The sequence below is a fragment of the Ischnura elegans genome, chromosome 11, assembly GCF_921293095.1.
Source record: "Ischnura elegans chromosome 11, ioIscEleg1.1, whole genome shotgun sequence".
In the NCBI taxonomy this organism is placed as follows: Eukaryota; Metazoa; Arthropoda; class Insecta; order Odonata; family Coenagrionidae; genus Ischnura; species Ischnura elegans.
The window spans coordinates 21535361-21560789 of NC_060256.1; the positions used below are offsets into that span (position 1 = coordinate 21535361).

Below are 25429 nucleotides of genomic sequence, written 5' to 3' on the forward strand. Positions count from 1 at the left end.
CGATGGTTTTTTTGTTCCAGCCTTGGATTTCTCGGCATTTCTTCACATTTTCCTTGCATAATGACAAGGAAAAGTATGCATCACTCTTTACTGTTGTTGTGGACTAGAAATCTCCTCGTGCTAACCTCGTGAGCTGAATGATATCTTCCTCTTGGTGGCGCAGTTCACTTGTTGAGACCGCATTAAAACGTGGCTTCAGAAAAATGCCGCTGTTATGATGGGAACTGAAAAAGTTAGCATATTGAAACCGTAATAACAGTTTGAATCTATAGGCTTTTATTCTTCGTGAAAAATTTATTGCATGGAAAGTATAGAGATATGTTTCAGGATAAATGTGGTGGAATTCTCAGTAAATTAAAATGTATGTTTATCAATAAATCGATATTTGTGGAAAATTGTCGGTAATTCAAATTTCCTGATACGTCGAAACTGACTGATCTGGTTTAACCTGGAAACATCTCTTTACGAGCCTTCAAATTATCAGGAGTTACTGTTAGGCCCGCAGTTGATGGACATTTTTGTATGAAATGAACTTGTAAATCAAAATAATGTGTGTACATGACCATTCTGACTCTATTCTGTATAGTTTGTATTTATTTTATTATAACCGTTCATCCTGTTGTTGTATTTATATGTTGGATGTACGTTAAATAAAATAAAATAAAACTATGGCTGTCGCTGTCCTGCCCATAGTGGAAGTCCTTACCGTATGCGACGACTCTCCTTGATGTGTAGTGTTGAGATTGTAGTCTAGAGGACTCTGCTACGGGACGGCATCCTCTGTTTGGTCCACTTTGAATTTCTAAATCATTGTTGACTCTTCCACTAACCGTCTCGGCTCGGCGGCGTCCTAGCACCTCTAACTAGTAAGAGGCACTGAATTGTGGGGAATAAGCCATTTCCGAGCGTAGAATGGCGTCGTGCTAAGTGACGACAGCGCTTTTCGATTCGTTTTTGTTTGAGCGGTGACGTACATTGTTAGCACCTTTAACCCCCAACCATGCATTGCGATGCCAGCTCAGCTATTGCGAATCCAAAGTTAACGCCTTGTGCTTTTGCTCGAGTGTGGGTTTCGGGAAGAAGCGTTTCTTGGACTGCATTACTTTTCTCTTGCATCTTGTACGCACGGGTTCATCCTCGCTTCACACTACTATTGTGCTTACCATCGCCCGGCGACCGTACTGTGTATGCTGTCTGGACAGTCGTACTTAACAACACAGCCACTTGGTGATGCGGAACCGGACGCGGATGTGAAAAGGTAAATGCTAAAAATTTCTAAAGTCCTTCTGTGAGGCAAGAGGACACGGCCACTGTCTGTACAGGCGCGAAGAGTCGGATCCATTTTGTGCGCAGCGCTCCTAGCGGCGAGCGAGTATAGCCACGGTAATATATGCTTTCATTCAGTGTGTAAAATGGTTATTGATGTGCCACAAGAAAGGAGAGTTTGAAAATACATATGTGATATGCAATCTATATTTTCGAAATAGCGTTCAAAAAAGTGACTGCTGCAGTGCGCAATAAATTTCTTTGCTGCTGAAGAATCATTCACGCGCCGATATCATTGTAAAATGATACCACCATGTCACGGAAATGAAGTCATTAGTGCACCTGCGAGTGTTTATAGTTTTACTTGTCTTAGGGAGGTGTTGTATATTCCTTTAGTAATGGAATGCTATCTTAATCTCCAACTATGTGATTCAATCCGTTATTTTTGGATTGAAAAGTAAATGCGACGCGTGGCTCCGTTTTTCTTTTGTTACCTTAAAACGGTTAAGGTACATTCATTTGGCGAGAAAACATGGAAAACTAAGGGCAGACCGAAATAGTTAACATTTTCCTCTTGGCAAATTCTGCGCCTTAGTTATCTTGTGTGTCACCTTAAAATATAGTCGAAATAAGTTCTGGTAAGGACTCACTCCACTCCATTTGTGTTCTTCAGTGAACGAGGGGATTCTTAAAGTTTCAAAGGTTTCTCTAAGAATTCGGCCTGCCACCAAATACATCTTTAAAGAAATCTTTTAGGGCACAAGCGGAGGTAACATATCTACATTTTAATGCTAATCCGCGGAAGTCGTGTCGCAAACATTAGCATGGTGGTTTTAGGCGTTCATTAATAAGGAGATGTGAGCAGGGAAATGTGGGCCATCTTCATCACCGGTCAACAGTCCTAAGATTCGTTACTCTCCACTCAATTCTCCTATCAGCTTATCTATTCACACACACGATTTATTCTCTTTCACATGAGTTTTAACCGTTTCCATGCATTTTATCCGAGGTCTTCCTTTTCCATTCTTGCCTTCCACTTATCTATCGACGATTGTCTTCATCACTCCTTCATGTCATCATGTCTCGAGGTATGCCCGAATAAGTTATTCCGTCTTCTTATCAAGGTGTGCAAGGGGCATCTCATCTCCTCTGCCCTTCATAAAACTAACTCGATATATACTCGATCGATCCATTTTATCGAATATTTTTATGTAACACCATATTTATAGAGCCTCCACTTTTTATATCTCCGCTGCTGTCATTGTCAAAGGCCCGCTTCCATAGAGAAGCATATTTAAAAATTAAGTTTTGATAAATTGTTTCCTTACTTCTATGCTCAAATTTCCCGCTGCGAGGGGATCTTTCCTTTCGGGGAATGCTCTATGCGCCTGGGCTATTCTGCAAACGATTTCTTTCTTCCTTCTTCGATTGCTAGTTATTCTGTTTCTGGAATTATTCCCAATTCATTTATATCTTCCAGTTTTTGTTTCCCTATTTCAATGTTCATATTCCCTTCTTCTCTTCTACTGCATCTCAGTTTTCTTTGTGCTTATTTCCAGCTGATGTCTACCCATTATCCTACTCATATCTACCAGTATCTTATTCAAATCCTTCTCAGACACCGCTATGACATCTGTATCATCGGCAAATCTTAAATGTGTATTTTTAGGACCTAGTATCTAAATCCAGAATATTTACCACAAAAATATTATATTTTACAGTTTGTGAGCAGTATTTCAGCGTACGTAGTTACTTTTAAAAGATGAGAGATTTTCTTAAGTCAAGGAACCAAAAATATTTCGATGCGAGAATTGAATGGTCTGGTTACAACCCATTGAATGAATTGCTGCCATTTTCTCAGGAACTGTTTATTTATATCACTCGAATATTTCCGAAGGAGTCCAAATAGAGACGGGGTTCATTAAAACATTGAAATGAATTGACGTCAAAGCGAGTGGGGATACATAATGAGAAGGAATTTTGTGATGGGAGGAAATGGGAAAGTAGGCTAAGCTGTCCATTAAAGCTGTAAGATGGGACGGAATGAAAAATGTGTTGGGACGGGTCAGGGATTGCGTGGAAAAGGGGAACTTGGCTCTGAGATGCGCGGCGTAAGACACAGCTGTCCTGTCCCAGCGGAATGCTAACAATGTATCTTCGTCAGCGGCATTAAATATGCACAGAACGTAATTTCGCAGACCTTAGGGAAGATAAGTAGCGTTCACTACTACTTACCTCGCCGTTACTTGACTTGTTATACTCCCCAGACCCATTAGAAAATTATTCCACCAAATACAAATACCAAGGTTCTTCAATCAGCGGCCCCTGGGTTGAAGACTAATTATCATTAGAATTTATTGTGGCCCCTAGAGGCTAAAGAAAATATTATATCGCGCCACACAATATAAAATATACAGTGTAACTTGGGTAATTCGAACATCAAGTGACCATTTGAAAACTTCGAACTAAAGAAGTCATTAATAAATAGGCCCAAAACAATAGAATCATATTTCCATGGACACTTGGAATACATATATAAATGGACACTTATATATTTAAATGGACACTTCGAATACAAATAAATACTTTGATTAACGTCTGCTATCAAGATTAAAGTAGCCTTAAAACAGGAATATTTATTTCAACGAACTACGATGTAAAGTATAGGGACATTTTTATTTTAACTTAAAAAGTCCTCACCAACACCTTAACCGCTGTGCAATATCAACATAACTCGTAATCGTATACGTTCGCATTGGATTGTATCTTGCTTACACTGGTTGGCTTCCAGGTGATTTACTTTCACCACAGACTGCTTTAAACGTAATTGTATTATATTCTTTGAAACCATCCTGCCACCCAGTGCTAACTTTGAAATTTTCATTTCCCAATTCTTTCGCGAATTGCTCGGCCTTGACTCTAATTAGTGGACTATTGAAAGGATTTTTTTGTCCCTGGCTTGCTTAAAACAAACATTTTGACAATAGCGATAGTAAAGCTTATTTTCCGGTGGATTCACAATTATTTTGAGGCGCAGATTATAATTTACACCTTAAATTTGACACGATAAAAATTCGAATTATCCACGATTTTTTTTAGCATTATTTGAATACAAAATGCTAGGGAGCAAGAGAAATATTCGAATTAAAGAATATTGTGAAATAAAGTAGTTGGAATTATCCAGGTACCACTGCATATAAACGCACTCGTCAAAAATAAAGAGTACCAAAAATCACATTGATTGATTGATCTTTTTAACCGATTGAGATTATTACACTTTGAAATTATATGTTTTTTTATTTTATCGATGTGGTAGTAAAGCTACGTAGAGCATTGTGTCCCTCCGGGAAATGAGAACTAGATTTTTAGCCCTTGCATTCAAAAAGGTTGAAGACCCGTGGCTTAAACCTTTGATCTATCGATTCAATGAACATTCGATAGACATTCAAACACCAATTGGCAAAAGTTAGATTTCATTCTATGTTATTCAAAAAGGGTTATATGGTTACATGATTCAACATAAAGTAAATATATTTTTTCCTCGCACTTCTTTTATTTTATTTATTTTTTATTTATTTCACACACCACCGAAAACAGCACTGTTCGGCCTTTACATCGGGGTTGATAACATTTAACAATCACAAACATCCATGCCCTGGATAGGGGTAACTTACCCAGGCGGGACTCGAACCCGCGACCTTCGGTTTGGCAGGCGAGGACTTTACCCCGCCGCCACCGAGGCCGGCGAAGCGAAAACTTGTTGTGGTAAATCGAAAACTGATATGCGAAAAACATTTAAAGAGAATAATATTCATTTATTTAATGCACGATGGCATGATTCCTTCCTAATGCTATGCTGATAATTCTAAACGCTATATGCATTTCCTCTTATTCAGAAATTTCTTGCACGAGGATGATTACGAGCATTATTCAACAATTATTGGAGAATTTTTTTGCCTATAGTGAGGGAGATAAATGGAAATGCAAAAAATATAATCGAGCAAACTTTTTGTTCCTTCTATTAACAACTGCGCTTTCAGACCACGCATTCGTAGGAAGAGAATTGCATTTGGAGAGAGGGCGCTGGTATTATTCCGCCTATGAGAGCCACTGCGAGGGATATTGCGCTTAGAAAGCCGATGGAAAATTATAAACGAAAGGCGAAGATGAAAAGGCCGTTTCAAGCATCAACTAGAAAGGTATATATGTACGGGAGAGTAAACTGCGATAGATTAAAGAAAAAAGAATAAAATCCTCGCCATTGATCATCGGGAATGAAGCTCAATTTTTCCGACGTCAGCACACAATCTAAAGAGACTTTACGGACAAATAAACTTCGATATGGCTTCAGAGAGCTAATTTTTCTGTTCGTATTCGAGACTACTGTGCTACATTCGGAAATGGCCTCACGGAAGTGGATTCGCGATCGAATCTGACGAAGTCAGAGGAAATTCGATACTGGTGGAGAAGGAATAATCACGTGTAGGGGAGACTAAGGAGGAGTGGAAAACATTTTGAAGTACAAATTTTTTTGTGAAAATATCAGCGGCAAAAATCAATTTTTTTGCGATCCTTAGTAAATACAATGAGCAGGGTTATTATTAATGGATTTTTACTCATATATGTGTTATTATCATTATTTATGCTTATTGTCATTTTTTATTAAACGGGCTATTCATCATTCAATTCTTATCCATATACTGCTGCCTCCATACTTTCTCATTTTTTTAAGTTTGAAATTCATTTTAAAGATCATAGAAAATTCCTCGAGAAATTAGAATGGGTGACTACTGTGGAATTTAGCATTTTTCGAACATATGACATTTGTCACAGTCCTCCATCATTCCGGGAGGAATTTCCAAAGGGACCGACGAAAAAATCTTAAAAAATGTATTTTTTAGTTGACTAATATATTTGGCGTCAGGAATCAAGTAAGAATATTATGCGATTGATTATTTTCGGGATTCTGACCGTATTACTCTGTCCGTTTCTGCATTCGTTTAAACGGAATACTTTTAATGATAAATATTACTATAAATTATATCTCATGTTAGCCTTTGAAGCATCGAAAGAAATGTAAAGCCTAACAAGATTGGAAGCCCTTGACAAATTCATCGCAGCAGATAACTGGAGAAACATAAATTTCTTTTAAACAGGATTATAGTGTTTACTTTCACACCCTTCCCTGGCTGTTATATGTATTCACTCCATATATATGCTCCGTAACCGTTTCAAGGTTACGAATAAAAAAGAAAAAGAGCCACGCGTCTCATTTAAATTTCAACCCGCCCACCAAAAAAATTTCTCGGACGGTTCCTTTTTCCCGGAAGTACGTACCTGCGTTGTTTATAGCTTTGTTGAAGTTGTATAGCTACTTCCTTAACGACAGAGAGAAGTTATTCGCTTGGGAGGTACAAAAACTATGCTCGCGGAAGAACTCACACGCATAGCGCGGACAACGGAGGAAATTCGCAGTGCGACGCGGTGACACGCCTCCCAACGAACGATGCCCAGGATGCGGCGGAAACTAAAACTTTACACGCTTGCTCACCGTAATAGGGAGAAATTTCACCCTGCGTTCCTGAGCTCACAAATACTCGACGTATTCCTCTTGTTTAAAGAACGTTTTTGACGAGTTACAAAGAGATCGCTCAAATTTTTCAATCGCAAAAAATAAATTATAATGGTAAATTAAGTTTATTAATAAAATCCTAAGATTCAAGCGTGATGGAGTAGAATTTTTCTATAATGCAATAGTGCAATTTTCTACGGTTGTAACATGTATTATGACATAAGTTTCAATGTTGCTACATCATCTTCGAGGTACAAATGGTATGTACTGCATTCAGTGTACTTATATCAGGGTTCCCACTCAACCGTGAAGACCTTAAAACCGTGAATAAGCCATGTATTTCGTCCACTGTGAAAAAAACCTGGAGAAAGCCGTGAATTTCGTAATGAAACCTTAGAAATCTCTCAAACTTGATTATGGAACTACGATTGGCGGATTAAAAGAAAAATCTATCTTTCTGATTTGTGAATGAAAAACTTTGCTGTTTCTACAATTTGTAGAAACAGCAAAGTTTTTCATTCACAAATCAGTAAGATGGATTTCTACAACGTGAAGGCCTCTACTATTCAGTGCATCTATCTTTCGATCATGTTTCAAAGCCGATTCACGTGCAGATACTGTTCACGCATATATCTGCGCACGTGTATTCGAAGCGCAATTATTAATTGGCCCGTGTGCCAGGACAGCACATTGACCAATAGGGAATTAGGAGACAATAATGTGGATGGATGTGATTGGAAGACATTAACCCTGGCATAAAATCAGACACTTCTTCTCTTCCCTGCCACCCCGCTCTCTCCATTTTCCCACTCACAACCTTTAGCCGGACCTAATTTTTGCTAACGATAGGTGACGTCACGAGAGATAGCACATCCATTGCTGCGTTTGCATACAAGGCATCTGTTGCGTTTGTTACATTTTTAGTTAACGTGCGGCCGATGATTGTTACGTGATCAATATTTCTGCCTGAAATGCCTCCTCTACAAACCGTGAATTTGATGACATGTAGACCGTGAAAACCTGGAATAAACCGTGAATTTTATAATGCAATTGGAGTGGAAACCCTGATTATACATTTTTTTTAACTGGAGTGGGGTAGGAGATGGAGAAACCTACAGAAGAAAGTGGTTGGTGGGTTGTCTCCGGTTTCTCCAGCCGTCATCGTCTTCCTACCTTTAGCTCTCCTCTATATTGCGTTCACTTTCTTCTTCATGTTGAGTGAGTAATTAGATACCCGGCATAAAACTGTATTTGAAAAAAAACTACCTATGCGAAAGCATATTGGTCGGATTTACCATCATTACTTCTACTTAAGGATACGTTAGTAATCCCTTGTTCATCAAAATCAGGTTATTTTTCCATGCTTGCTTTCCGTGCATTTTTCTCTTTTAAAATTCATCGATTAATCAGAATGATATATGCAATTTGCCGATGAATATGTTGAAAATATTGATAGTTTCTGCTTGGAGACATCTTGAATAGGACTTATCTTTAAATTGTTATTTGTTTTTATTGTATTTATTTAAAAATTATTTCTCCACCACCGAAGACAACACTACCTTGGGTTTATACATCGGGGTTTTGTAACAAGGTAACAATAATTAAAAATAAGTCACATACGGGTGTATGCCGCGTGTCGTGATGGAGATAGCCCCGACGTTTCGCGACCGACTGCTGGTCACTTTTTCAAGGGAATAATGTTAGGATTGGGTTTTTGCTGCCTTTTTATATTTCAGGTGGGAGGGGTGGGCGGAGGGTGTGGGGAGTTAGGACTGGAGGGGGAAGATAACGAAATGTTGCGGATGACTGGGTTCCAAGTGTTGCTGATTCTTAATCCGGTATCTCTATTGTAGTTGTTCTTGTTTTTCTTTATTTCTATGGCCTCGCGGATGAGTCTGGTTTTAAAATATAAAAAGGCAGCAAAAACCCAATCCCAGCATTATTCCCTTGAAAAAGTGACCAGCAGTCGGTCGCGAAACGTCGGGGCTATCTCCATCACGACACGCGGCATACACCCGTATGTGACTTATTTTTAATCATCATGAGCCGCGAAAGCTTCAATCAAGAAAAAGGTAACAATAGGCATTCACGATCTTCTATTGGCTAAGCAGAGATCAAATTGCATTGAAAGTTACTCCTATGAGGAGAGAGTTATGCTGTAATGTTTAATTGAAATATGTTTTAATTTTCTTACCAAATCAAGAGATCCATCTCACTCCTTTGCCTTCCTTCAAAAAAGACCAGCATCCTAATTTTCCTCGGAGATACAGAAACCTAATGAATATATGGCCTTAAATACTTTCACAGACTTTTATTTAACGTATCATATTTGAAGACTCACTCGCAGTCTTATTATATTTTTGGCTTCATATACTCCATACTATTGAGCAGATTATTTATGCTTGTCTTATTGCTTATTCTCTTATTTCTCGACGTACAGCAACGTATCGATATGCCATTTAATACGTTCGTGAGTGACCACGTTTTATATTCTTGAAAATTTCGCTGCTATTGTCCGACTTTTAATTTCCGTTGAAGATAGCCAATCTTAAGAATATTAAATTACAGTTTTCTTTGGTGCACAGAGGGAGCTAATTTCACTAATAGACCCAGATACCCTTCTTAGGTCTCCCTTTCAGAGGAACGGAACAATGAAGGGCAAAGACCAAACGAGTATCACATAATGCAATATCTTGAATCTTCTCTTGCAACGAAGTCTGATTTTCTCCCTGCTATTTCACGTGTTATTATTTTCTTGATTTGATCTCTGCACGGCCAATTATTTTCTTGCATGGTTTTCTTGAAATTACTTAATTATTATGGTAATTTTGATTGCGGCGGGTCTTGTCTGGGTATTTTGTAATACCCGAATTAACATTTTCCTCTTTGTTATTTCCTCTTTTGTTATTTCCCGCATTGCCGTATTATTGAGGCGGATAAGTATCGCTGCTTTTTCACCGCGACAAACGGGAAGGAAAGAAAACGGTCCTCTCAGGCGCGACCAAATCCTCTCAAGACACGCAATGTCCGTCAACGCTCGTCGGTGGTCACTTTGTGCTCGGCCGGCGTTGAAGCAAAGCAGTGGCGGCATCGTAATAGAGTAGTTTCCTTCATCAAAGAAAACGAAAGGCATTGATTGCGATTAGTTACCCACCATTAGTGTACTCATAGTATACAAATTATTTGGTTTTAGAAATACCGGTTTAGACGAATGGCAAGGGTCAATTTTAACCTCATTTGAAAAAGGCCAGATTGGCGCCCATGCGATGCCACTCCACGTGACGTCACAGGGACCTAGTTTCTATACGAGTAGATAGGAGTTTTACATCGCCTGAGATTACCAATGCATGCATGAGGCACAGACTTCAGGGAAACATATCTTAATAATCACTTATTAAAATTTTCTAAGGTCGGAAAGTTTCCTTCGCTTGATAATTCGCAGGGTAGTAATAATCCATATTTAAGCCAAGCACTACCTGCTAGCAGGGTACTCATCAACCTGCTAGCAGCCTGCGTCGTATCAGCGCTCAAGCCTCGCCTCAAGATCACCTCACAGGGCGGCAGCGGGAACCAGAAATACGTCACACGGTTTTTTCCCCATCATTCCAACTTACCCGTCGCGTTTTCGCGCGCTTGAAAATTTTCACTTTTCATTTAATCGCGAAAAATAGATATCGTCATTTAAATATCTAATAGCGTGAAATGCGTACTCCAGGAGTAATAATCTTCCGATTTTGGCAATAAAAAATAATAGGAATCCACCCTATTGTCAGAGCATTCTATGGGATTGTAGTATGATTTGCGCGTGACGACTAAGTTATAACGTAGCAGTTATCATTCCTTATGAAGTACTTTTGTATTCAGACATCCTCGCTTTTGGGTCGACCACTCCACGCTTGATTTATTACCTGCATGTTTGGTTTTCAGAAGAGGATTTCCAGCCATAGGTTATTCAATCAAATGATAGGATTTGTGTGGATGTTTTCAGAATATTTATAGCGTAATGTTTGATCAGTTAACTATAGGTACTCTTATGACACTGACTCTAAAATATATTTTTGTCTCATGTATTTGTTAAGTTTGGTGAATCAAGTGTTACCGTTCGTGACGTTAACTACACTGTTCTGCAAAAAAGGTAAAAAAAAAATGCCCGGCTACAATTTAGTGTTTCTTGCTAATTTTGGGTTTCTGAATCCGAAAATGACCTCCGTTTTTTTCTATCACCCTCCATTCTTACGAGCAACCCCTAAATTAGGGAAAACAACCCCATATCTAAACTTATCGCTTTTCAAGGGACTTTTACTAATTTTATCTGCTTCCTAATGAAAAAACTGACGTTTTTAAGGCTATCGAGATCACGAGAGAGACAAACTTGACTGGGGTTGAAAAGATTTAGGGGGTGAAAATTAAAAAAACAACTTTTAAAAAACATTGAAATAACCATTTTTCTTCGCTTTTTATTGCAAATGATAGGTAGCTAATTGAAAAGTTTTTAAAGGATGACTGCAGCTGCCCCCCCCCCCCCTTTAGAAGCAGAAATCGCAAATGTCTTTAGGGAAAATAATATTTTTTGAAGCAAATTATTTTAAAAACTAATAAAGAGCTGTTACAGCTTCCTTAAAATGTTGATTTCATTCGCCTATTCCATGCTTAAATCTTACCTACAACTTTAACAACCATTGTTCACCCTCCCCCCCTAGTTTTCATCCTGGGCACGCCTGTGATCATTTTAGCTGTCATTGCCTCCATCCCTGATCTTGCACGTGAAAAATAATCGGTGTGATTGAGGCTTTAGATACGTTATACTTAAAAGTAAAAGAAGAGATGTAACCTGTAAGAGTTCGTGTATATCAAAAAGAGAAGCATTGAGACCTATGATTGGAATGTGAGGGCTATTATGAAGAGTATGCTCCACAGTCGAATAATTGAAATGGTCTGCCTGACCCACTTCCTACTACATAACATTTCCATTAGTTCAGTCGCAGCAATGCAGCCTCTTTATTCTTCTCTCTACAACCGCATGCTATGTGTAGCATATTTCGCGGGTTTTGTGTCGGCAAAGAGTTCGTATGAAAACTGTAACCACTCAGCACTGTTTACGCCATCAGCCCCGCCGCTCGTTGTAGACTTCCTCGTTGCCAGCACTTCCGTCCGGAACTTCTTGGCTCAACTTTGAGTAGAATCTCGTCGAAAACTTGGTCCGTGTTGAATTCGTATGGCCGTATTTGGTGACCTAACTCCGAAGCACCATTCATTCTCTTCAAAGAGCTCAGCTGGTGGTCCCCCTAACACATACAACTTCATTTCATTTTGGTGCGTGCTCTTGGTTTCTATGTCAACGGAAGTGCTTCCAAAAGTGGTAATATAATCGAATGGATGTATTCCTTGGCCACCAAGTTTATCGTAATGTCGTTGTTCAAGGTTGGTCAATGTAAGAGTTATGTTAGTTCCTCGCAAACATTTCGACAATTTTAGTGTCACTCTCAGGGATTTGTTGATATTTAAACTATTTGGTATGTACTTGAATACCTGCCACCCAATTTTCATGGGTTGGTGACGTCATTAGCGATTTGGCTCATTTACTCTTTCTGAGAGATCCTTGACAGAGAGATTCGGTCATTATAGTGCGTGACGTCGGGTTCCCTCAAGTATTATGAACTACCTTGAAATCTCACATAGACATTGCACGTCTTCTGTCTTAAACTTTCTTTCCAACAATTTCCTTCGTTTTATCAACAACTCATAGCAAAGTTATTTTAAACAAACAATAAACAATCTAAAACATCAATCTAGCAAAACTTACAGTAACATATAAATTAATACAATCAAAATCTCAATTCACGAACTAAATATAGTGAAATAAAGTAAATAAAAATGGCGTTGGCCTAGGTGCGTTGTTACTAGAGTCAGTGACGTCATTAACTTATCTGTGAAAGGGTTAAGGCCGTCGATTTTTCGCATCGAACAGTTCGAGAAGTAGACGATAGATCGGAAAACGGAAAAATACGTGTCTATGTATTTTTCAAACGCTATCGAAATCGGAAATAGTAAAATATTAGTACATCTCTATTCATTTGTATCTCCTAATTTTTTAGCTCCCTTACTTTTGAACACATTTTAGTTACGTTGCTATCAGACAAAGTGGTGGTAATATTGATCATATACATTGACATACTCTTCGAGGGGTGAATACGTAAAATAATACATATGTTCAATCATCCACAATTTAAAACGGTTACATTAATGTACGAATTATACGGGAAGTTTGTTTAGTTGGTAGCCGATAGGACTAGGTGGATAACAACTAACAGGAGAAGGTTCTTACGAAGGCTTTCGCGATAAATGGTTAGTTCTATCATGTTTTCCGGGCATCCGCCGCGTTGTTTGTAATTTTCTATCATTTGCAAATTATAGCGGTATAGTAAGTTATAAATTTTGAGAGAAATTATTTGAATTGATAGCAATTTTCCAGTAATTTGTGGCTTTAGATTATTCGGATTTTGTGCTTGCGTACAAAAATCAATGTTGGCAGCGCACGCCTAAGTGTACACATATATCGATGTCCATTGCACCAAGTTCGGGAGATTCGGGTGACCTTGCGTCTGTCTCATCCTGTTGGCACCTCCAGCCCGTGTACGAGTTGGACGAGTGCCCAAGGCCGCCCGTGGCCGCAGCAGGAGTGTTTTCCGATTTTACGGGAATACACATCGCTTCGCCTCTGCGAAAAAAATGTACCCTAGAGAGGAGACGAATTCTCGTCGTGGCAATTTCCGCCGGGCAAGTGGCGATTAATAGTAGCCCCGAACGGAGCCGCTGCGACCACCCGAAATTATGAAGGCTGCGGCGCAGATCGAATGGGCCGGCAGGACGGGAAATAAACAAATGAGCGTCTCTCTCTCTCCCGGGTGCATTTGACTGCCAAGGACCCTTTTTTTTGTCTTTTTTCTCTCTTTCCGGAACTTGGCGTGTACTACACACCGGCCAAACCTCCGAGATCGTGGGAAAAGACTTAGACGTGCACATAGTTGTATCTGCCAAGAGCAGGGAAAAAAAATATTCCAAATTTGTGGGAATCGTTGGAAATATTTGATGCGCTCCGTGGAATCGGAAACAAAAATGTGTAGGAAGCTAAGTGATAGCAGGGCTTCTATGACGGCGGAGTTTCCATTTTCTTGCTGCGATTTCTTGTCATTTCCCTTCAATTATCTCCGGTTTTGATGGAGGGGCTGTTTTTCTGCTCTGTGATTGCGATACATATTTTAGAGGGGACAATCGAAATAAGTCGACTAGATAGCTTTTCTTCATCACGGTTACATTTTAAAGAATACAGTTTGCCTGATGGTGGTAGTTTCACCATCTATCCTGCCAGCATCCTCAAGCCAGAAGTAGTCAATTCTTCATTTGTTGTTCTCAATCCTCGGATCGTCGTCCGTGCGTCAATGGTATCATTTTTCAACTTTTGTAACATGTCAACCATGATAGTCTCGAGTCGACTTTTTGCCTAGGAAAATTTCCCGTCAGCTTTTTCATGAACATGTTACAACTTCACCTGTAGTTCAAAATATTGGAATCATTCAATTTCTTTTGATTTGCATCGTTGCATTTTGTGAAATGAAACATTATTTTACTGGGTAGGTATATGTCGTTCAGTTGGAACAGTCGCATTTTACAACATACTCCTTCAGTGAAAACGATTTAAAAAAAAAATATGGCGCATTCGTGGTACCACTTCATAATTTTACAGAATCTTAACGTTCTGAAATATCCCTTTCAAATTTTCCGAGCATTTTCAGGATTGAGTCCCAAATTACTCCTTAAAAACATTACTTGATACAGGTTGTTCAAGTTTACCGATCATAAAATAATTTTATGCCTTCTTAAGGCCGTTTTACACGGGGCACGGAATTGCGCAGGTTAGAGCATTAATTTCTAAAATGGCGTGGAATTGCGCGAATGCATGAACGAAATTAAAACGGGGGCTATTTTGCCGTCTCGCATCCACGCATTCTCGCATGTGTTCTAGCAATGCACCGCTTTACACATCGCAATTTTGATTGCGCCCTCGCACGTACGTCAGATTGCGCAATTCCGTGTACCGTGTAAAACGGCCTTTAGAGTCATAAGTACCGAATTACTCCTTACGCACATTGCATGACACAGCCTGTTCATGTTAATCAAATATGAAAGAGTGTTATGCCTTTCCTGTGGTGGTATTGATAATCGATGAATTTGGAGAACGTCCTTCGCGACAAATGCGATAAGATATCTTGAACCGTGTGATTGTGTTCTCATTTCATCTCTGACCTCGAAATTGAAATAAATGGACAATGCGCAGAAAGTTCTAGGACTATGGAAGATAGAAGTAGGACTTGAGAAGATCGCAGAAATGACCCCATCGTGTTTCAAGAGAATGGCGAATGGGTCTCAGCGTAAACACATTTGTATATCCGTTGGCAACGACGTCCTCTTCCCCAGAATCACGAAGTAGTAACTTCTTTCATTCATCTCGATTTATTACTTCCCATCGCAGATACACGAGTTCCTTTCTCATCCCCTATCTTCAGGTCGTCGTCATCCATTTCGCTAGCGTGTTCCTCGGCCAACATTTCTCCCCTCCCTTCCTGATAGAATCTTGAAAAACTATCTCATTGCCCGGAGACAAAAATGGCGGAGAAGAGGACGTCGCCGTTCACTTTTTAACCCTCTCATTACGTCGTGGTCTCCATCAATGTGTCGCTGCCCGCATTCCATGTGCTTGGACCTTCGTTGCGCCGCGTGTTTGGTGTTTTCATAAAGAGGTAGGCTCGGAGAGTGAAAGCCTGGTTATTTTCTTATATTTTCAGCGCTTATAGAATAAAATTCCATTCATCTAATGGTGAGAAAATAGTTATGTCAACCCACACCACTTTAACATAAATTTCGTATGAATATACATAGCAAGAATTGCCAAAACACGGGAAAACAGTGTAAAAATACAAAATTTTATCTTAATATTGAGAAAAATTAATATGTGATGATCAATTTCATCTTACATAATATGTTGTGTAAAATATATCGCAACCCATCGTTTTTTTCAGATATTAACCAATATCTGAACTTATCTCAGACGCAACTCGTTAGTTGGCTTTATGTGGTGCTGCGGTCGGTTTTAGACTTGATCAAACGTTCTCCTTGATTGAGATAAACGTTTCATTCGCGAATTTTGTCGATGCGCGTCGTAAGTATTTGATTTGAATGACTAGCTATCTGCTGCATTTTTTATACTAAGGCTCCGTTAACACAGGTCTCCGTACGCAATCAATAGCAACGAATGTAAACGCGAAATAATGGCAACGGAAGAAGTCTCTTACTACAATTCTGCCTTATTGTTAGGCGTAAAAATTATCTCATCAAAGCGGAGATACTAAATAGTTAATCTTCTATGAAATGTGGTAAAATAATGTTGGTAAATAATTTCCTGGTGATAAAAATTTTTCTTTGTACTGACAAAATGGATATATTTCTGAAAAATAAATACGGAAGTGATTCCATTGTTGAGGTAAATCAAATTATTATTAAATCATAGAACTCCAACCTTAAATTTTTTTCATTGCCATATTTATGATTTTGTCAGGTTGGGTATTACTACGTTCCAATTAAGCATCATATAACTGGTATACCTGTACTTTAATTAAATAAAGTGAGCTTCCTTGTACAACTTGAATAGTCGCGGGTCAACCTCCATAAAGAGAGAACGGAAAAGCTCACTCAGATCACGATCGAGCACTTCCGCGAGCTCTATAAAGAGCGTGCGACTTGAGCACTAAGCAGCACTAAGATGACGTGCTTCGCTTGCTACCTTCCACCCAAGGCGGATAGGGTGGTTATGTAAACGCGCATATACTTAGAAAAAACAAAACAAATTCAAGCAAAAACCTTGTTAAATGTTGCTTGCTAGTAAACACGTTCACGTTATGCTCAAGTATCGCTGCAACAGCTCAACTTGGCTCAAATTGGAGCAACAATATAATTTAAATCTTGGATAGTGTCTCCTGGTTCATAACTACTGAAGCGGCAACTATACCGGGAGTTGTCATTAGCAGAGAAAATCACCTATTCCTCTGAAATTTTTACAGTTTTAAGTTAGTTATGTCTATCGACAGTTTGCGAACTATTCCAAGTTCAGTAGATTCAAAAATAAACTTTTTTAAATTCCACTCAGTAAATATTCTTTAAAAAACTATACCGGTTTCGACATTTTCATGTCCTAATTTGTTAATTTTACAGGTTAACCGTAGAAAATAGGTTTTATCCGAACTATGTTTAATCCATGCCAGTGCCTTCTTTCATCAAACACATTCACAAAATGGTCGGATAACACTTGATAAATGTGTGCAACTCCTCCATAAGTATCATAAGTATATACATTTCATTGTGTACTGCAAAAATTCAATGAATAAATAATTATAACCGTTTTCTCTTTCTTTTTAGGTAATTTCTCCGGATATACTGGACTTTGAATGCCTTTGCTATCTTATCAACTGAAATGGTGAGTGTCCTCTAATGACACGTTCTATTGCTAGCGCTAGAAATTTGAAAAGGGGTTTGACATTACTTCCAATGTCTTGTTCATTTTCAAAGGAAAAGAAAATATCAGGGTCAAATCAATTTCAAAACTTTAGTGCCTCAAATTTTCTATTGCGTCACGCCTAATAGAGAAGCGCTTAATCTTTCAAAATTCATTGATTTGGGCCACATTTTATTCTCTAAGAATTTTTTTCTGATGCGTAATTAAATATGTTGAAATTAAGAATGTTAATGGTCAATTTTAACCTCATTTGAAAAAGGCCAGATTGGCGCCCATGCGATGCCACTCCACGTGACGTCACAGGGACCTAGTTTCTATACGAGTAGATAGGAGTTATACGTCGTCTGAGATTACCAATGCATGTATGAGGCTCAGAGCTCAGGGAAAAGATCTCTTAATAATCAATCACCTACTAAAACTGTATATGGTCGGAAATTTTCCTTCGTTTGATAAGGTATTAATGATCCTTATTGAAGCCAAGCGCTACTTGCTAGCAGGGTACTCTGCTACCTGCTAGCAGCCTGCATCGCAGCGGCGCACATATCCTCGTCCCAAAGGTACCTCCCACGGTGGTAGATTGAACCAGAATGACGTCACACGGGCTTTTCCCAGCATTCATACTTACCTGTCGCGTTTTCGCGCGCTTGAAAATTTTCACTCTTCATTTAATCGCGAAAAATAGATATCGTCATGTAAAAGTCTAAATGCGTGAAATACGTACTCCAGGAGTAATAATATTTCGATTTAGGCAATAAATAAATAATAGGAAACCACCCTTGTGAAGCGAGAGCTGGGCGTTAAACCAATCTTAGGATTAGCGACCGGTGATGAAAGCTGAGAGTAATCAACTGCTATTTCATTCATTTCGGGATTCTACAAAAACTGTACATATTCGCATTAAAGAACTACTTTCTTTGATTAATTAGTTCTCCTTGAATGTGGTTGAACACAGACTTATAAAATGTATCAAAGAATCAGGTAATTTCTTTTCCGTATTTATCGGTGAGTCTATATTTAGAAAGCTCTCCATTTTTTCCTGTTCTAGTTTCCAGTTATTCCAATTCCGATAAGGAATACGCAAAAGGAACCAGTTTTCCGTGGGAAAAGAACGAGCCAAGAGGAGTGATAGATTTCTAACTTGAGCTTGTTTGTGCTTTGTTTATTTTATTGATGTCATTGCCTCGGAATCATTTTGTTGAACTCGGGAATTAAAGTCACCAACTTTCTCATCATGCAGAAATTACCGCATATTACGGCATATAATTCGAGTTTTTTATCCAGGAAAATCTTATAAAAGTGGACGTTTTACGCACCCGGTCTGCTTTAATGCCCCATGTCCGAATCGTCAGAGCATGCTTTGGACTAGCATGTTTACGTGTGACGTTGACTCAGGCGTGACGTGAAACAGTCATTATAAAATTCCGTACCTTAAGAGTAATGTCGAAATGTACAGCATTATGCATAACTGGATGCTGTTAACACTGGAATTGCTGAACTTTCCAACCCCACCAAAACCGCGGCATTGGACTTTTTTGTCCCATTGACAAAATACGTTGATCCTGTCAGGTTTAAGTACAATTGACGGTTTTTTGTGGTTTGTGTTAACAAAGCACGTGTTTATGTAATGTTTAAAACGTTTTATTAAGTGCAACTAGGAATACAGTAAACTTACTTTGACGTGTTGGTTGCAAGCTCAGACCTGCAGACGCGCCGGGTAGAGTTGACGCGGCCGGCGCTGCGTGAGTAGGCGGCCGGCGTAGTGCACAGATTATTCCCTTCTGTGCTTCTAACTGGCAGAATAACGGTATCTGTGCATCGATCCCCTCCGTAATAAACTGTCATTATGCTAAATAGAAAATAAGTGTACAAAAAAAACTGAAATTGTATGTTTTCCCCATATGGGACAAAAAAGTCCCATCCCGCGGTTCTAGGTAAATCGTCGTTTTTCTCGCGAACCAAACATGGTACAATATTATCAATATAACCATTTGAAATAGCATAAAAAATGAGTTGAAGTCAGTCAATTTCAAAGGGATCAAACCTCTAGCACATGAATGACAAACATTTGCAAAGGGCGATGGGACAAAAAAGTCCCGTCCGCGGCTCCAGTGTTAAAGCGGACCGATATGTTACCGTAAACCATAAAGATTTTCGTTACCAATTAAGTTCAGGTCACCATAAATGTCCCATCAACGTGTCTAAATCACTGTGTTCTATTGGAGGCGGTACGGGTGTTTGTACTTATAGTTCGTAGATCATTTCTTCAGCTTTAAGTTATTCCATGTCATCCTCTTTTAATTAAAGACGCGCCCGAAATAGTTGAAGGCTTTAAGTTTCCTGAAATCACGTGAGCGATGCGTCAAAGGCGTGTTTTCCTCACCTGTTGGAAGGCGAGCAGACAAGGTGAGGCGAACGGGGGTAAACGACGACCCTCGGCCGGAATTCCTCAAGCAAGGGGAGAGAATCACGCCGGGAAGGGTGCTAAGGAATCCGCTCTTTCCATCGCCTTTAACGCCAGTGAAAGAGAATCCCCAAATTCGGGACTTAAGAGGCTTGGTACAGGCGCAGATATCAGGGCACATCGATATAGGATCTAAACCACTTACGAGTAACCCTCAGAGATTACCTAAATGTTAGCTTCGCTCGACAGTATGTTGGAGAACTGAAAACAATGGTATGCTGGTTGCTATGCATCGCACAAGGGAGCTGTTGAAGCACGTTCGGGCACTACAAATATGGCTGACTCCCATGTATTATTTTAAATGCACAAAATTGGAATGAAAAAATAGTTCATTTTGAGGTGCTAAAACTGTTGATATAGATCCAAGTAATGTATCTGCCAAGCTATTCACAATCTCATCCAAATTAAAGGAACTGAGAAGAAAATTTTAAAGTTGCGCGATTCCTCAAATATTTAAATGGAGTTCAATTCTAGAGATCCTCCTCAAGATGGCCAGATGCGCAATTTCTTGGGAAGGAGATAAATAATTCCATTTTTTGCTGTCCAGTGATTTGTTAATGTCGACTGTTTCCTTGGAGTTTGAAAATAAGTTGACATTGAGTATGCATAGATTGATTATTGACGATTTAACTTTATGGGAATTCATAGTAATAGATAATTATTATTGTTCCACCTTTCTTTGATAAAGGTCACATTTTTTGTCTAATTCTCGAGTCCTACCATTGGGAAATCTTCTGCATTAACCCTTTCACACTTAAGTTTATGACGTCACAAGCTCATTTCGAGTGCGTAACCTCTCCTCAGCCGTTCCTCGTATTACCCTCAGTAATGCGATTCGTCACTATTTCCACTCTTAAAGGCAATTCCTTTCTTCAATGGAAGATTTTTCCCGGAACCAGTAAATGAACCAAATCTCTAACGGGGTCACCAATTCAAGAAATGTGGACGGCAACTTTGGCGTTTTCTTATTTTCACCTGAAGAAAGGAATGCTCACTGAGGAAGATTCTTTTTTCAACTTATCTTTTCCTTTCGTTTACCGAACTTTTTTTTATGAATTTTCATTATTTTTAAACATTACTCATTTATTAATCATTCTAGAGTCTTTTTATAAAGTGTATTTTTACAGTCCTAATATTTCCTTGTAATTTATAGCGTCAAAGTTCATCTTTATATTATTAATTTTCCGATGTGATCAAATTATTACCTTTTGCACATTTATGAATTTCAATTTCAAATACGGTACGATAGTGTAATTTTAATGCAAACTCCCCAATTTATTATGCTTTAAACTATCGAAAATACAATTATTGATTCTCTACGGAAAAATTAAGTGTTCAGAGTTGACTTTTGCTAATGAACTTGGGCAAACATTTCGATATTCTTCAGAAATACATAATTGTATTGAAATGTAAGCAGTATTTCAATATTTCTTCCTATCAGTTGAGGCCAATGTCCTGATGTAGGGGGCAAAGCATGTTTAATTGTTTGATTACTTTTTTTTTATCTTTTATCAAAATGACTGCTCTAATGGTAACGAAAGACTGATGTGTGACGTTTTCACTTCAATGCTTTTCGAAAGGAAAATCCCAAAGTGTCAATCTCTCTTCAATGTGTGCTTAAAGTCATTAAATGGAACATTTCGGCGATATCCGTTTCGTCATCCGTTAATCTTTTGATGTACCAGCTCTAGTGCATTTGTTTGCGGACAGATCCGGTCCCGTCGCGCCGCAACGGGGATGATATTCGTTCGACCCGTGCCGGAAATCACTCACGCACCAATATCCCAGTGTTTGCGAACAAAGTGATCCTGAGGAAACAGTTTAATTTCAGTCCCCTTTCAGAAGCGAGGAGTTTAGACTTAATCAATTCGGCATTAAACCCCTTTTAATGAATTGAGCAGTAATTCGTCCCCTCTCCACCAGGGGGAAATCCCGCCGCGTTTGTTCTTCGGGTTCATTTGTTCCTTTCGCAGTCAAATGCGTGCATTGTCTCTGTCCCTCTTGACGATTGCCCCATCGGAAAACGATAATCGCTCTCCATAGAGAGGTGAAATTCGCTTCGTGCGGTCACTCTCAGGGGTTATCAATATTAGATCGTAGGTGAAACGTGAATCATGCCGGGATACGTACGTGGGTGATCTGTGCCTTGTGTTTGCCATCGTTGCGTCTGCGTGAACCATAAAGGTGCATTCGCGCAATAACGGGACCTTATTTGAAGCGCGTGGCAATCTGAAAGGTTCCGAATAGGCGTCCAAACTGCTCTCACCTGAGAGTTAAAATGTCGGAGTACTTCATGTATATATTTGCTGTGATACTGAAGGCATTACCGACGTTCATTAGCAATCTTCTATATTATTTCTACAGCATAGATACCTTTTTCTCGACTTAATACGCAACCAAACTCTACAAATGAAGTACCAAAATGCGCATAATTTATCAGAGAACATGCGACGGCATATCTTACTTCCTAAATGTTGCTATTGTTACCTAAAATTGGTTTTAAATAATTAAAAAAACAAAAAAACGGTAAGTATTCCTGACGTTAATGGCGCACAAACTGTTACATTTGTTCATTTGCAACAATATCTCGCATTCTATAAATAACTTTTATCAAAATGCGGCTGCTTTCACATTCATGTCTCCTGTTGATACGTAATTATGAGTCATCATGAGCGTTTAACAGAGGATAGTGTAATTACTTCCAATGTTGTGTTTAAAGAGGCCCTCTGACCTCAATTTGTACAAGAACATTCCAATTAAATTTGTACATAAGACCCTGCCTTTTTTTCTACATTTTAAAATTAGAAACGCGCCTATCCCTCTGTGGACCTGCATTGAAAAGAGCGGGGAAGCCCGCTGGGAGCGGGCGCAGCACGCTCGTATTTAACTAATTTTCACCTGAAAAATTATTTTTTCTTCCATTGCGAATCGTTCATTGTACTGTCGATAATCATATATACATTAAATTATGGAGTTTGTATCGAAAAGACACTATCATATTGTATTTCAAATTGAACTTCATTTGTGGACATAAATATATCTTGATTCCACCGAAAAATGAAAAGTAAAAAGATAAACTTATCCAAATAGAGTACAAAATCTACCGAAGGAATGTAAAAATACAACTTAGATTTTACAATGTCAACACATTGTCCGCGTCAGTTTCTGCATACACATCAATTTTGCGTCTCAGGAATGAATTTCCTTCAACTATAACATTATCAGTGCATGTAAACAAAGATTCCAGTTACTTTTAGTACTTTTGTTTTAGTCTTGGAACAGTTTTTGTTTTTTTTTGTTCTGATTTCTCTCCAGCATGGCTGATTAACATTGTTATTTTTATTATTAGCAATTAAAGTGTTCTACTCGTTATAGTACTTTTATGGAACATTTTTATGATCTCCCAGGCCTGCCTCCCCTCCCAGTGGGGTAGCCAGGAATTTCGTACGGGAAGGTTCCAAAGCGAGGGGGAAAATTTTTTGAATAACAGGGTACTGTGTACAGGGTTTTAAACTAATTTTAAAACTTTTCATAATCGAAAAAACTTCATTTTTCAAAGAAATATTTTGTGAAATCATGATTTTTCAATATTTTTTTATATTTGTTTTTATTTTGAAGGGTCCGGACCCCCCATATCTATTGATAGTGGTACCTTCTGTTCAGATTACCGGGTATCGCTCTTGTCCCGTCGCAAGCAGTGCACCTACGTCAATCCTCCATCGCGCTGTGCCTGCAGTGACGATGCCATTCTGTAACCTTCCTCGCCCGCCATTATCCCCTCCTCCTTCCGTACTTAGCCATGCAAATGAGCTCTTGGTTATCGCTTTGAATAATTATAATCGGCGTTAATGTTGGATCGGCGATATCGATTTGCGACGTCATGAATAGTCAATCGTGAATCGTCAAGTTGTGTTCTGACCCAATTTCGTCCCGCTCGTCCCCGTCACTGCTGTTCGTATCCTAATGCGTGGAAATCAGCATTATGCAGACAATGGATTGATGTTTTTACTCATCGATGTGTGGCGACCAGATTATTCCGTGGAATCCAGTTGGCAGATACTCGATGGACGTGTTTGGCTCACAGCATGCGTATTTTATCCGCGCGCTCCTGTTACACATCGAATCCGTGTGTACCTTTAGATTTTGGCAACGGTATCTTTCATTTTACTCAAGGGCGTGCCCAGGATCATAACTGGGGGGGGGGGGGGGCAAACCAAGTTGCGACAAGAGTTTATGAGAATATTTCCTTGAAAAATAGTTTTACTTTAGTTGCATATCTTATATGTACGTACTAATACATATCATTTTCGTGAGTTTAAGGAAAATTTGTTGAATGCTTTCGTTTCAATTCAGTACTAATTTTGATTAAAGACTTTTGTGACTTTTGCTTCTCGGGGGGGGGGGGGGGCAGCTGTCCCCCCCCCCCCTACCCCTCGCTGGGTGCTCCCATGACTTTACCCCAAAGTCATTATTCATTGAAGAAATTAAGTGCATGGATGGGGAAATAAAGATATATTATTATTATTTAAATATGATTTTATTGTATGATGGAATATGAAATATATTTTTAATGGCACATATAATATCATTTCTTTACAATTGTTACTTTCATATTTATAATGCAGTCCTCTTTAGTAATATTGTCACTGGCAGTAAGACATCGTCTTAGTGATGTTCGGAAATCATTTGATGAAGTAATTTACCCAAGTACACTTTGGTGAAGCCCAGGGGAAGTGTAGAAAAAGTTGCAAGTCTTTACTCCCCATAAACTCCCGGGTTCGAGGGGAAAACGAAAGTAAAAGTTTGGCTTTTTAGTATTGCCAGAAGTCGCCACTGCCGGTTACATTGAAATGCGCCGACTGTCAATTTTTCCACGAGAAAGCAGGAGTTCGATTTCCAGTGACGACAATTCTTTCAAAAAGTATATTATATTTTACAGAATCGCTGATAGATGCCCAAGTATTAATGCACCCGACGTGAAAAAAGTATGTAATCCTATGAAATAATTTTCCGTGTAAACGGATATCTACTCGGTCTGAAAGTGTACTTTTTTTTCCTTTTTATCAACTCGAATGGAAGTCGCCACAATCTTCACCGTATCATACGCTTTCGATTTCAAGTTTTCATTAAGTGCAGACCTATCTTGTTTCCATCCATCGATACCTACTTACCCTATCATTTCCGCATCAGTGGTTATTTCCTCCTCGAAATACCATCACAGCTGCTCAGGAAAGGTTGAATCGATGTTTTATTCACGGTATTTCCTCTATTTTTTTAAAATCCACCTCGATATCGTATTAATTGTGCCCATTGGAATTCGGGTGGGCGGAAGCAAAGCTTTAACCGGCGAATTTATCCTCTGCAAAATTTAGATATTCATTCCGTCGGCCGTAACTCCACGCGGATTGGCATGAATGTATATATGTAGGCGTAATTTGAAGGGGTTTCAATTTCAGATCGCCCCTGTCGTTGCGGAAAGAGTAATAAAACTTTTATCGGAGATCCGGAAAAGCTCGTAAGCCGTAATTTCTCTCGTCGTCGTTTTAGCCTTAATGAAATGTTT

At 39.0% G+C, this 25429-nt stretch overlaps 1 protein-coding gene across 7 annotated transcripts in view; it reads left to right on the forward strand.

The window, feature by feature from the left end:
- LOC124168443 (leucine-rich repeat and immunoglobulin-like domain containing-NOGO receptor-interacting protein 4) overlaps positions 1–25429 on the forward strand; it is a 939647-nt gene that overhangs the window by 820824 nt on the left and 93394 nt on the right. The window contains exon 5 of one of the 7 annotated variants that reach the window (XM_046546684.1): positions 17309–17366. The exons of 5 other annotated variants lie outside the window; for them this stretch is intronic. The gene's annotated coding sequence lies outside the window, so the exon portion shown is untranslated. Of the gene's footprint in view, positions 1–1058; positions 1259–17308; positions 17367–25429 lie in introns of those variants that run through there. One more of the 7 variants, XM_046546689.1, reaches the window with a different exon arrangement.